Source organism: Octopus sinensis, linkage group LG14, assembly GCF_006345805.1.
Source record: "Octopus sinensis linkage group LG14, ASM634580v1, whole genome shotgun sequence".
Classification (NCBI taxonomy): Eukaryota; Metazoa; Mollusca; class Cephalopoda; order Octopoda; family Octopodidae; genus Octopus; species Octopus sinensis.
The window spans coordinates 717,781-728,098 of record NC_043010.1 but is presented as its reverse complement, the minus strand read 5'-3'; the positions used below and the strand labels follow the sequence as shown (position 1 = coordinate 728,098).

Here is a 10,318-nt window from a genome sequence, read left to right as displayed (position 1 = left end):
GACAGACAGACAGTATCAAAGCAATTTATTAATTAAGCACGATTGAACATAATCAATTACCTTGTCCTCATACGAATAAAGAGAAATATGTTTACATGCATAAACAGTGACAGGGTGGGGGAGAGACAGAACGGGAGAATTATTAAAACGTCTGATGTCAAATGAGTCAGCGTTGAATTAACGACGCTAAATACGTGAAGCCAAAACGGTGGTGACAAAACATCTCGTATCAATTAGGTACGTGGGTAGATTTAATCTCTGTAATTCCACCCATGAAATCTCATTTCTTCTGTCTATGTTACAACTTAATATAATTTCGATTCGTTCGTTAAGTAGGGGAGGCAACTCGGAGCATGCTTCGGTATATAATGACCTCGTCATGGATATTTAGTTTATACCTTCGTTGTTGGAGTCGTGATGGGAATTATTAATTAGATTTTGCAATAACGTGCTCTAGTAATCGTAGTAAAGCTAGAATAGCCTAGAAAATACATTAACCAGAGATAACATCCGCATGGGAAAAAAACGCAGAAGTAAAACTAAAGCCAAATGATAAAACCTAAAGATAGAAGCATTTATAGCCTTCTATAAACGATGTTTCTCGAATACCAATCCAGTTATAAATAACGCATAATTTATAGGGTTAAAAGAAAAAATGAATCAGGAATAGGCTAAAACCTACTGTCGGAACTCCAACCATGCCCTCCCATTAACTAAGAAAGCTTTGATACCATTGCACCTGAGGAAATCTTTGAACTTTATCCATCAAAATTAGACTCATTAACATTACAAACGAGAAAGCAACTTTGTTTCCATTTCGAACGTAACAGATTTTTCTATCCTTTATATTTAAATTCTAAGCGTTAGCAAACTTGCATTCGCGTTTGTACGATTATAGGGTCTAATCTAGATGTTTGAAAATCGGGAAACTACTTTGGAGTAATTGTATACTCTAACCAGAAATTGGATTTGTGATTCGAGTCGTGCAGATAGCTTCGTACCACTTTTTCAATCCAAGAGTTCTTTAACCTTATGTATTATGAACTTTATTTACAGCTGATCTAGCATTTGAAATAGAAGTCAATCGTAGATGAAAATCAAAACGACTGACGAAGTGGACTGGCTTCAGGCTTCTTATATAACATAGTAGAATTCTTGTAATAAATTGCGGCCATTCACCGAAACGCACGGAGTATTAATTTGACTTATCTTTTCCTTCATTAAAATAATTGTTATATTAAACCATATGTATCTTTACACTTGGATTGCTGTGTTTATACACACCAAATCACTTATTAATATATAAGTACACACATACACACACACACACATGCACATATACATAAGAAAAAATTATTATTATTGATATCAAGTTATTTCATATTCCTTCTTTACCTATGACTGCTTACATATTTTACGTCACTATTAGTTGTAGCCCCGGACTAATCTCTAATTAGTTATTGAGAACTCTCCTTCAATAAACACGTTGGTTATACGAATTAAATTAACCTTTATAGATTCAAGTATATCATGTAGACACCCCCACACACACACACATAATTACAAGTATATATGTATGTGTGTGTATATAACATACGCTTTCACATTCACACATATGTATGCTTACATACACACTTACAAACACAGGCACACACACACACTCACACACACACACACACTCAGACACACACACCATCTTCACATTTATTACAATTTGTACTTAATTCTCGTTCAGTTTTATTTGTTTTTTTCTCCTCCTTCATCTTCCTTCTACTCCTCCTCCTCCTCGTAAAAATCCACCCTACCCGCCCACTTCCGCCACCCCCAACTCATTCACCACCTCCCTCTCTCTCTCTCTCTTCTTCCACGTACACAGTGTTATATTATTGCTATCGATTTGTAATACTGGTCTCACTTATTATGTGTTTGTAGCTCTATAAAATCTGTTGTATACAGCTTTGCAAGACACATATGTCTACAGACGTGGGATTCAGTTAAGCGGAATGTTTGAATAATCAGCTATTAGATGTGAATACAATATATATATATATATATATATATATATATATATATATATATATATATATATATATATTGTATTCACACACACACACACACACACATCATGTATGTATATACGTATGTATGTGTGTGTGAGAGAGAGTGTGTGTGTTAATATTCATATGTACTTATATAATTATGGGGTATCTATGAAAGCACGTGACCTAGTGGTTAAGGTGTAACACGTAAGTTCATGGTTTCGATTTCCAGGGCGGCAATATGTTGTTTTCTTAAGTAAAAGATTTAGTATACGTTGGTTCACTCCACTCAGCAGTAAATGAGGAACACTGCAAAGGACTGGCGGTCAATTCAGAGGCAACGTTGGTATGCGCCTAGCCAGCGAGGGCCATCATTCAAACAATACCAGGAAGCGCATTGTGAGCAGCGGTGAATACTATCAGCAATATATATGTATGTATGAATGTATGAATGTATATATGTATGTATGTCTCTCTTTCGCTTTCTCTTTTACTTGTTTCAGTCATTTGACTGTGGCCATGCTGGAGCACCGCCTTTAGTCGAGGAAATCGACCCCAGGACTTATTCTTTGTATTACCTAGTACTTATTCTATCTGACTCTTTTGACGAACCGCTAAGTTACGGGGACGTAAACACACCACCATCGGTTGTCAAGCGATGTTGGGGGGGACAAATACAGACACACAAACATAACACACACATACATACATATATATGTATGTATACGACGGGCTTCTTTCTTGGTCGGCCCGAGGCTATAGTAGAAGACACTTGCCCAAGGTGCCACACAGTGGGAATGAACCCTGATTCATGTGGTCGGCAAGCAAGCTACTTACCATACAGCCACTCCTGCACCCTGTATATATATATATATATATATATATATATATATATATATATATATATATATATATCCTGCGCCAGGATAGAAAGACGTTTACAGTACCTAGGTTTCCCAAGCGGTCACCCATCTAAGTACTAACTAGGCTCGACGTTGCTTAACTTCGGTGATCGGACGAGAACCGGTGTTTTGTAAGTGATATTGCTTCACAATCACACAGCTTCGAGTATATATATATATATATATATATATATATATATATATATATATATATACACGCACGCACACACGCACGCACACGCACACACTCACACTCACTCACGAAGATCTTCCTCGCAGTTTCGGTCGACTAAACTCACTCACAATTGTTCAGCCCAAGGCTATAGTAGAAGGCATTTGCTGAAGGTAGCGTGCAGTAGGACTAGACTCGAAGCACTGTGACTACAAAGCGAGCTTCTTAACCACTCAACCGTGTACAAGTACCGTATGTATGTATACGTGCGTATGTGTGTGTATGTGTAGGTGTTTGTATGCGTGTGCTTGAACGTATGCGTAGATGTGTGATTGTATATTAGTGGGGTCATTCTTCACATAAAAGCTCACCATGCATACAGGAGTTACAAGGTTTATTGTTAATTAGTTAAATAATTAACATTAAAAAGTGGAATACAGCCAGTGTGTGTGTGTTATTGGCAAAATGACGATCCGGGTATACAGCGATATCACTTTCAAAACATGGCTTCTAGTTATCTGGTTAAGGGCCTTGGAATATAAATACACAAACTCTGTGTGTGTGTGTGTGTGTGGTGTGTGTGTGTGTGTGTGTGTGTGTGTGTAAAACTATGTGAATGTATGTATGTCTAACTGTATGTATGTATATATATGTATATGTGTATATATACATATATATATATATATATATATATATATATAATATATATATATATATATATATATATATATATTATATATATATAACTTAGAATAACTTTGAAAGGTTTTGGCCAGTATTGGCCCAGGCCATGTCTAACTTAACAGCACCACCTGGCGAAGTCTTTCAATTCAGGATTTGAGCACCAAGGCCCATTCGAGCAGAGAGTTATTGTTTGTGGAGACATATCCAGGTGTGTGTGATTTGTTCGGGACTGTTTGAAGGAATTTGTCCAAAGACTTCTTGAATTTTGTGTGGTCAGTTTCTGTTTTGACGTGTCCTGGTGTAATGTTGAAGAGAGCGGGTCCAATTGAGGTGAAATAATTGTGCCGTATTGTTGTTATGAGATGCGATTTAGATTTTTGTTGTGGACGGATGGCACGGGGTCCAAGTCTTGGATGTATTTTGAAGGTGATACCAGCATCATTTGTCAGTGCTGATGGAATATTTTCCACATCATACAGATAATATATATATATATATATATATAATAATAAATATTAGGGAATAAATCCAAATTTACAGGGAAAAAATCAGATTTAGGATTAAATCGATTTTATAGTAAAATATTATAAAATATTATTCGAGACAAAACCCTATTTTGCAAAACAAACAAGGAAAATAGTGGTTTTGTCTCGAATAATATTTTATATATATATATATATATATATATATATATATATATATATAGAGAGAGAGAGAGACGCAGACTTACATACATATATAGATATTCATGTATACATATATATATGAATATAACATTTATATATATATATATATATATATATATTAATATATCTATCTATCTATCTATCTATCTATCTATCTATCTATCTATCTATCTATCTATCTATCTATCTATCTATCTATTTATCTATATATATATATATATATATATATATAGATATATATATATATATATATATATATATACGTACACACACACACACACACACGCATATATATATGTACAGTATATACACATATCTATGTACGTACATGTATATGTTAATACATATATATATATATATATATATATATATATATATATATATATATATATATATATATATATATATATATGTATATATAACACACGTAATTTTCCTTCCATGTGCTGAAGAACTGAATAATTGATTACCTTTATAAACACAAGTACAAGTTTGTTTGTTTGTTTTTTTTTCATCCTGTTCTCCAACAACTTCGATAATGAGCAGCAAATATTCAATGCCAATTACATTCGTTTGAATTTTGCAATAATTGATGTGGAGAAAGCTTATTGATGGCATTTTGGGTGAGAAATAAGTCGAGAACTGCTCCTAAATTTAATAATGTTATGTAGAGTTATCAACTGTGATATTCGATAGTATGGATTCTTTTTGAAATAATCGAAGTCAATCAAAAATTCCGTCTAGCCTAGGATATGTATGTGTGTGTGTACGCATATATATATATATATATATATATATATATATATATATATAATATATATATATACATCCGTACATACATACATACATACATACTATATATATATATATATATATATACACACATACATACACACACACACCACCACCACACCCACACACCACATACACACACACACACACACACCACACACACACACACACACACACACACACACACACACACACACACATATATATATATATATAATATATATTATACATATATACATACATACAAACATACGTGTAATTATTTTTAATTTGCGTGTTTAGTGTATTTCTGCCTGAATATGGTACACATATTCAGGCAGAAATATATGTATGTATATACATACATAAATACATACCTACATACATACATATATATATATATGTACATTTTTGTACGTATGTGCGTATGTAAGTAAGCAGGTTTGCAGTTATCTAGATAGGTGTATGTATATATGTAAACAGGTATGTACGAAGACACATATGCAGATGTGTGTGTGTGTGTTATTTTATTTTTTTGTTTTTCTTTTCCAAGAATTTCATGTCTACAACAATAACAACAATAACAAAACATTTATTGATCAGGAAATGAATTACAAAATTTGTTTTGACAGAAAATTTTGATTTTATTTGAAGGCTTATCGAACCGCTTGGTAAATAACCCATCAGACATCCACACATCCACATACATGCCTATGGCTGTCCACTAGTGATCGAGGAAGACCAGCACTGATCACAACCCATGCAAAATGCCTGCAATATTTGTGCATGAGGCTAACGTACCGGCGGTCGGTTTCACCCGAGTTCTCTCCCCACCTCCGGCTTCCCCGTTCGCCGCGGCGCCCTCCTATTCGACCGGGCATTGGTAAGTCGCCTCGCCGGTGACTACGCAACCTAAAATTTTAGATCCAGTGAGGCTTGCCCAATACCTCACAGACTCTCTTTACTCTACCGACACGAGCTGCAGCTTGGCCAGAACAAGATAATCAGTGTCAATACGGGTCGCAGGCTCAGGAATGTGTGAGCGCCAAAATCTTAAGCGTAAGCAAAATATCCCAAGATGTTCAATGCTACTCCCAGCAAATCTGGTTTTATATCGGAGTGACATTCTCTTAGGTGTGTGTGTGTGCGTGTGTGTGTGTGTGTGTGTGAGAGAGAGAGAGAGAGAGAGAGAGAGAGAGTTTACTCATGATTAAAGAGTAAACCTCAGTGATTAAAAATTCAAGGAGCTCGAAGCAGGACTCTTGTGGTGGAAACGGTGAGTGATAAACTGGTATCTTCTCACTAATCCATAGGAAATGATAACCAATTTCTATTAACTCCACTGGAATGAATTAAACATTCTAAGTAGTTGAACATTGTGGGGACTTCCAGGTTTTGCCACCATCTGTCATTTTGAAGTAACAAATAGAATCTAAACGGCAATTCTCAAACGATCGAAGCGGGTAAGTATACAAGAGACTTTTTCCTCTTTATACAACTTGACTAAACTGAAACGACTTGCTAGAAGCTGTTAAAATGTAAAATGACATTTTAACATTAACTCCTTAGCATTTAGATTATTCTGTCAAATGTAATACATATTTATTTACATTGTTTTGAATTAATCAGGCATTATCTCATAGCTTCAAGATTTTAATGGTGGAGATTGGTTATTTTTATAGCGACACTGTACGGTAGATGTGAGGGGCAAGGTCTGGCTGGTTTGAACATAAAACAGGTAGAATATTGGGGCAAGACATGTCTGATTTAAACGCTAAAGGGTTAAACGTTTACCGTTGAAACTCTGAGTTTGTTGTCTAAAGTGGATATCATTAGATGGGCAGAAGAGCAATGTGCTGAGGTAATCTGCATTCAGGAACATCGAATCCTCTTTCATCTAGAAACATCGAACTTCCTTGTCTAGGCACATTGGGTCTTCCTTGACGATGTTAGTATTCAGCATCAAAACATGGAAACAAAATGATGGATATATCTAAAACGCTCAACAGAATAGCGCACCATCACCAGTTTATTGGATGACTCCTGAGTCCAAGTGCCTATGGCACTCCGTCGGTTACGGCGATGAGGGTTCCAGTTGATCAACGAAACAGCCCACTCGTGATATTAATGTGCAAGTAGCTGAACACTCCACAGACACGGGTACCATTAACGCAAATCACAAAGAGATTCCCTTTCCATACAGTCAAATAAGGGGGGGGGCACAGCCTTGAAAACAATTTTAGTCGAACAAATCGACTCCACTCCTAGTAGTTAAGTATTTTTAAAAGTCTGGTACTCATTTTATCGGTTCATTTACCAGAACCGGTAAGTTATAAGGACGTAAACAAAGCAACACCAGTTGTCAAGCAGTGGCCATAGGACAAATATAACCAGAATAAAACCGATAAACATGTTTGTGTGTATGTACAGTTAGATAGATAGATAGATGTATATATATATATATATTTATATATATATACATACACATATACATATATATATAATACATATATAGATATACTTGTATATGTATATATAGAGATAGATGGATATACATATATGTATATATATATGTATATATATATATATATATATATATATATATTATATATATATATATATATATATATATATATATATATATATATATATATATACATATATGTGTGAGTATATACATATTTATACATATATACATATATACATATATGTATACATATATTGATATATGCACTTATATATATGTGTGTATATACATGTATGTATGTGTATTTCAATATATACATATATATAAATATAGTCAGATCAAGAATGTAATTTCGGTTTTTTAGTGTGAGATGAAAGTCATTTTTTTTCATACAAAGAATGAAATTCAATCAGCTATATATTTTCCATTTTGTTCGATTACCTTTTGCCATCTCTATGGCAACTTCATGATTCTGCGCTCATAGAACTTCTGGTCCTTAGCCAAAAACTGAAGCATGTGCAATTTCAGGTCATCATCGCTATTGGAGGTTTCACCATTCAAAGCATTTTGCTAACTTCGAAATAAATGCTAAGCTGATGTTGTAAGGTCAGGGCTATATGGTGGATCCGACATCACTTCCCAACCAAGCTCCAATAATTTTTCACGAGTTAGCAAAGACGTGTGTGGTCTAGCGTTGTCATGGTGAACATGATTCCTTTACGATTTGCCAATTCTGGACGTTTCTCTTTGGTTGTTTCGTCTAGTTTCATTAGTTGTTGACAGTAAACATCTAAATTGATCGTTTGGTTTCTTCTAAGTAGCTCAAAATATACAACACTTTTGTAATCCCACCAAATTGACAGCATGACCATTTTTTATGCAATTCAGCTTTCGAGGTGGTTTGTGCTGGTTCATTACGCTTGGACCATGATCGTTTTTGATTGATGTTATTGTAGACAATACATTTTCCCTCACCAGTGATGATTCGTAAAATTAAAAAAGGTCGGTTTCATTGCGTTTAAGATGCATACTGCAAATAATGATTCGTTGTGTTACGTGAATCTCTTTCAATTTATGTGGAACCCAAATATCGAGCTACTTAACAAGTCCAAGACAGTTTAAGTGGTTTTTAATTGTTGTGTGTGATACATTTAAACTCTCTGCAATCTCTCGCACTGTTATATGACAATCAGATTCAATTATGGCTTTGATTCGGTTATCATCAATTTCAGTAGGTCGACTAGAATGTTGGTCATCTTTGAGTGGAAAATCTCCTGAACGGAATTTTTAAAACCATTTCTGGCAGGTAGTTCTTTTAAGCAATCAGCACCATAAACTTCACATATCACTTTGTGAGCCTCACAAAGCCTTCTTGCCTTTACGGAAATAAAAAAAAAGACTGTACTTGAGAGTATATAAGAAATCAAAGTAAAATTAGAATAAGTTATAGCAGGAGAAAACTTACCACGTTGCGGTCGTTAGATATGGTTAATATAAAAATCGCTCCGAAGCATCATAAATTTGGGGATCGTGATAAAAATACCAAATTCCGTTTATAATACCGTCATAAATGCACATGAAAAGCAGTAGAAATGTTCCAAAAAAGTAGGAAGGAAAAGCAACCGTATCCGATGGGGAAATAAGGAGATAATTAGAAAAAGAACTGAGGAAAATATATGAAGCTACGTTGAAAATAAGAAACTCACGAAACCCAACAGAGTAACATTTTAAAGTGCAAAACAACCCCGTAAACAAGAACTTGAAGTTTATCACAGGATGAATTAAATATTATGCAATGTGCTTCAGGAAAGCAGCAGGTGTCTCTCGCATAGGAAAATAACAGGGAAAAGAAAAATCATAGAGAAAACTCAACACAAGTAATCCTAAAGAATAAAATTTAAAAACAGAAGGAACGCTTTTCAGAACCGACTTAGACAGGCACCAAGCATCATAGACCAGTCTATAATTAACAGTGAGACAGAAACCTTAACCCTTTTCTTGTTCAAAGCATTTTCATAAGCTTGATCTAATCGTCCATGCTTGTTTTCAGGATTCTAGTTAGGCTTTGCTTCATCTGTTCTGAGTGATATAAAGTTTTTCTTTCACGAATTTCAAATTATTCTGTGGGTTGAAAAAAAATGGGAATGCGTATCATATATGATGCATGGATGCCAGAGAAATACATCCTGTGTGCCACATGTGACACACAACATAGGCAAAGGGTTAACTATATATACAGATGACTTTAGCAAACAAGAATTCAAAATATTGTGTGAAGTCCTATTGAAATTGCCAATACACCGGTGGAACTATGGAAACTGGAGCACTTTGGGATCCATTACTTGAAATGTGTAAAATAAACTTACGCCAAGACAAATCTTATATTGTTTGAAAACCTCAGAAGTATTTCAGAAGCAACTCATCTGAGGACGTTCCGGTACACAGCTGTTGGTGAACCATATTTATTAATGTAATTATTTGCAAAATAATTTATGTAACAGTATGAATGAAAAACTCAGCAACTAACATCTGCTACCACTTCGCAGAAACAATTGTTGTCATTTGTAATTAAATTCTGTTCCATCTTCTTGGTTTAT

The 10,318-nt window shown here is 34.6% G+C and overlaps 1 protein-coding gene and 1 pseudogene across 2 annotated transcripts in view; both read right to left on the bottom strand.

Annotated features, from left to right (window-relative positions):
- Positions 1–10,318, bottom strand: part of LOC118765869 (protocadherin-19-like) — a 103,328-nt gene that overhangs the window by 76,105 nt on the left and 16,905 nt on the right. The gene's annotated exons all lie outside the window — the stretch shown is intronic.
- On the bottom strand, positions 2,975–3,093 carry LOC115219576 (annotated as a pseudogene).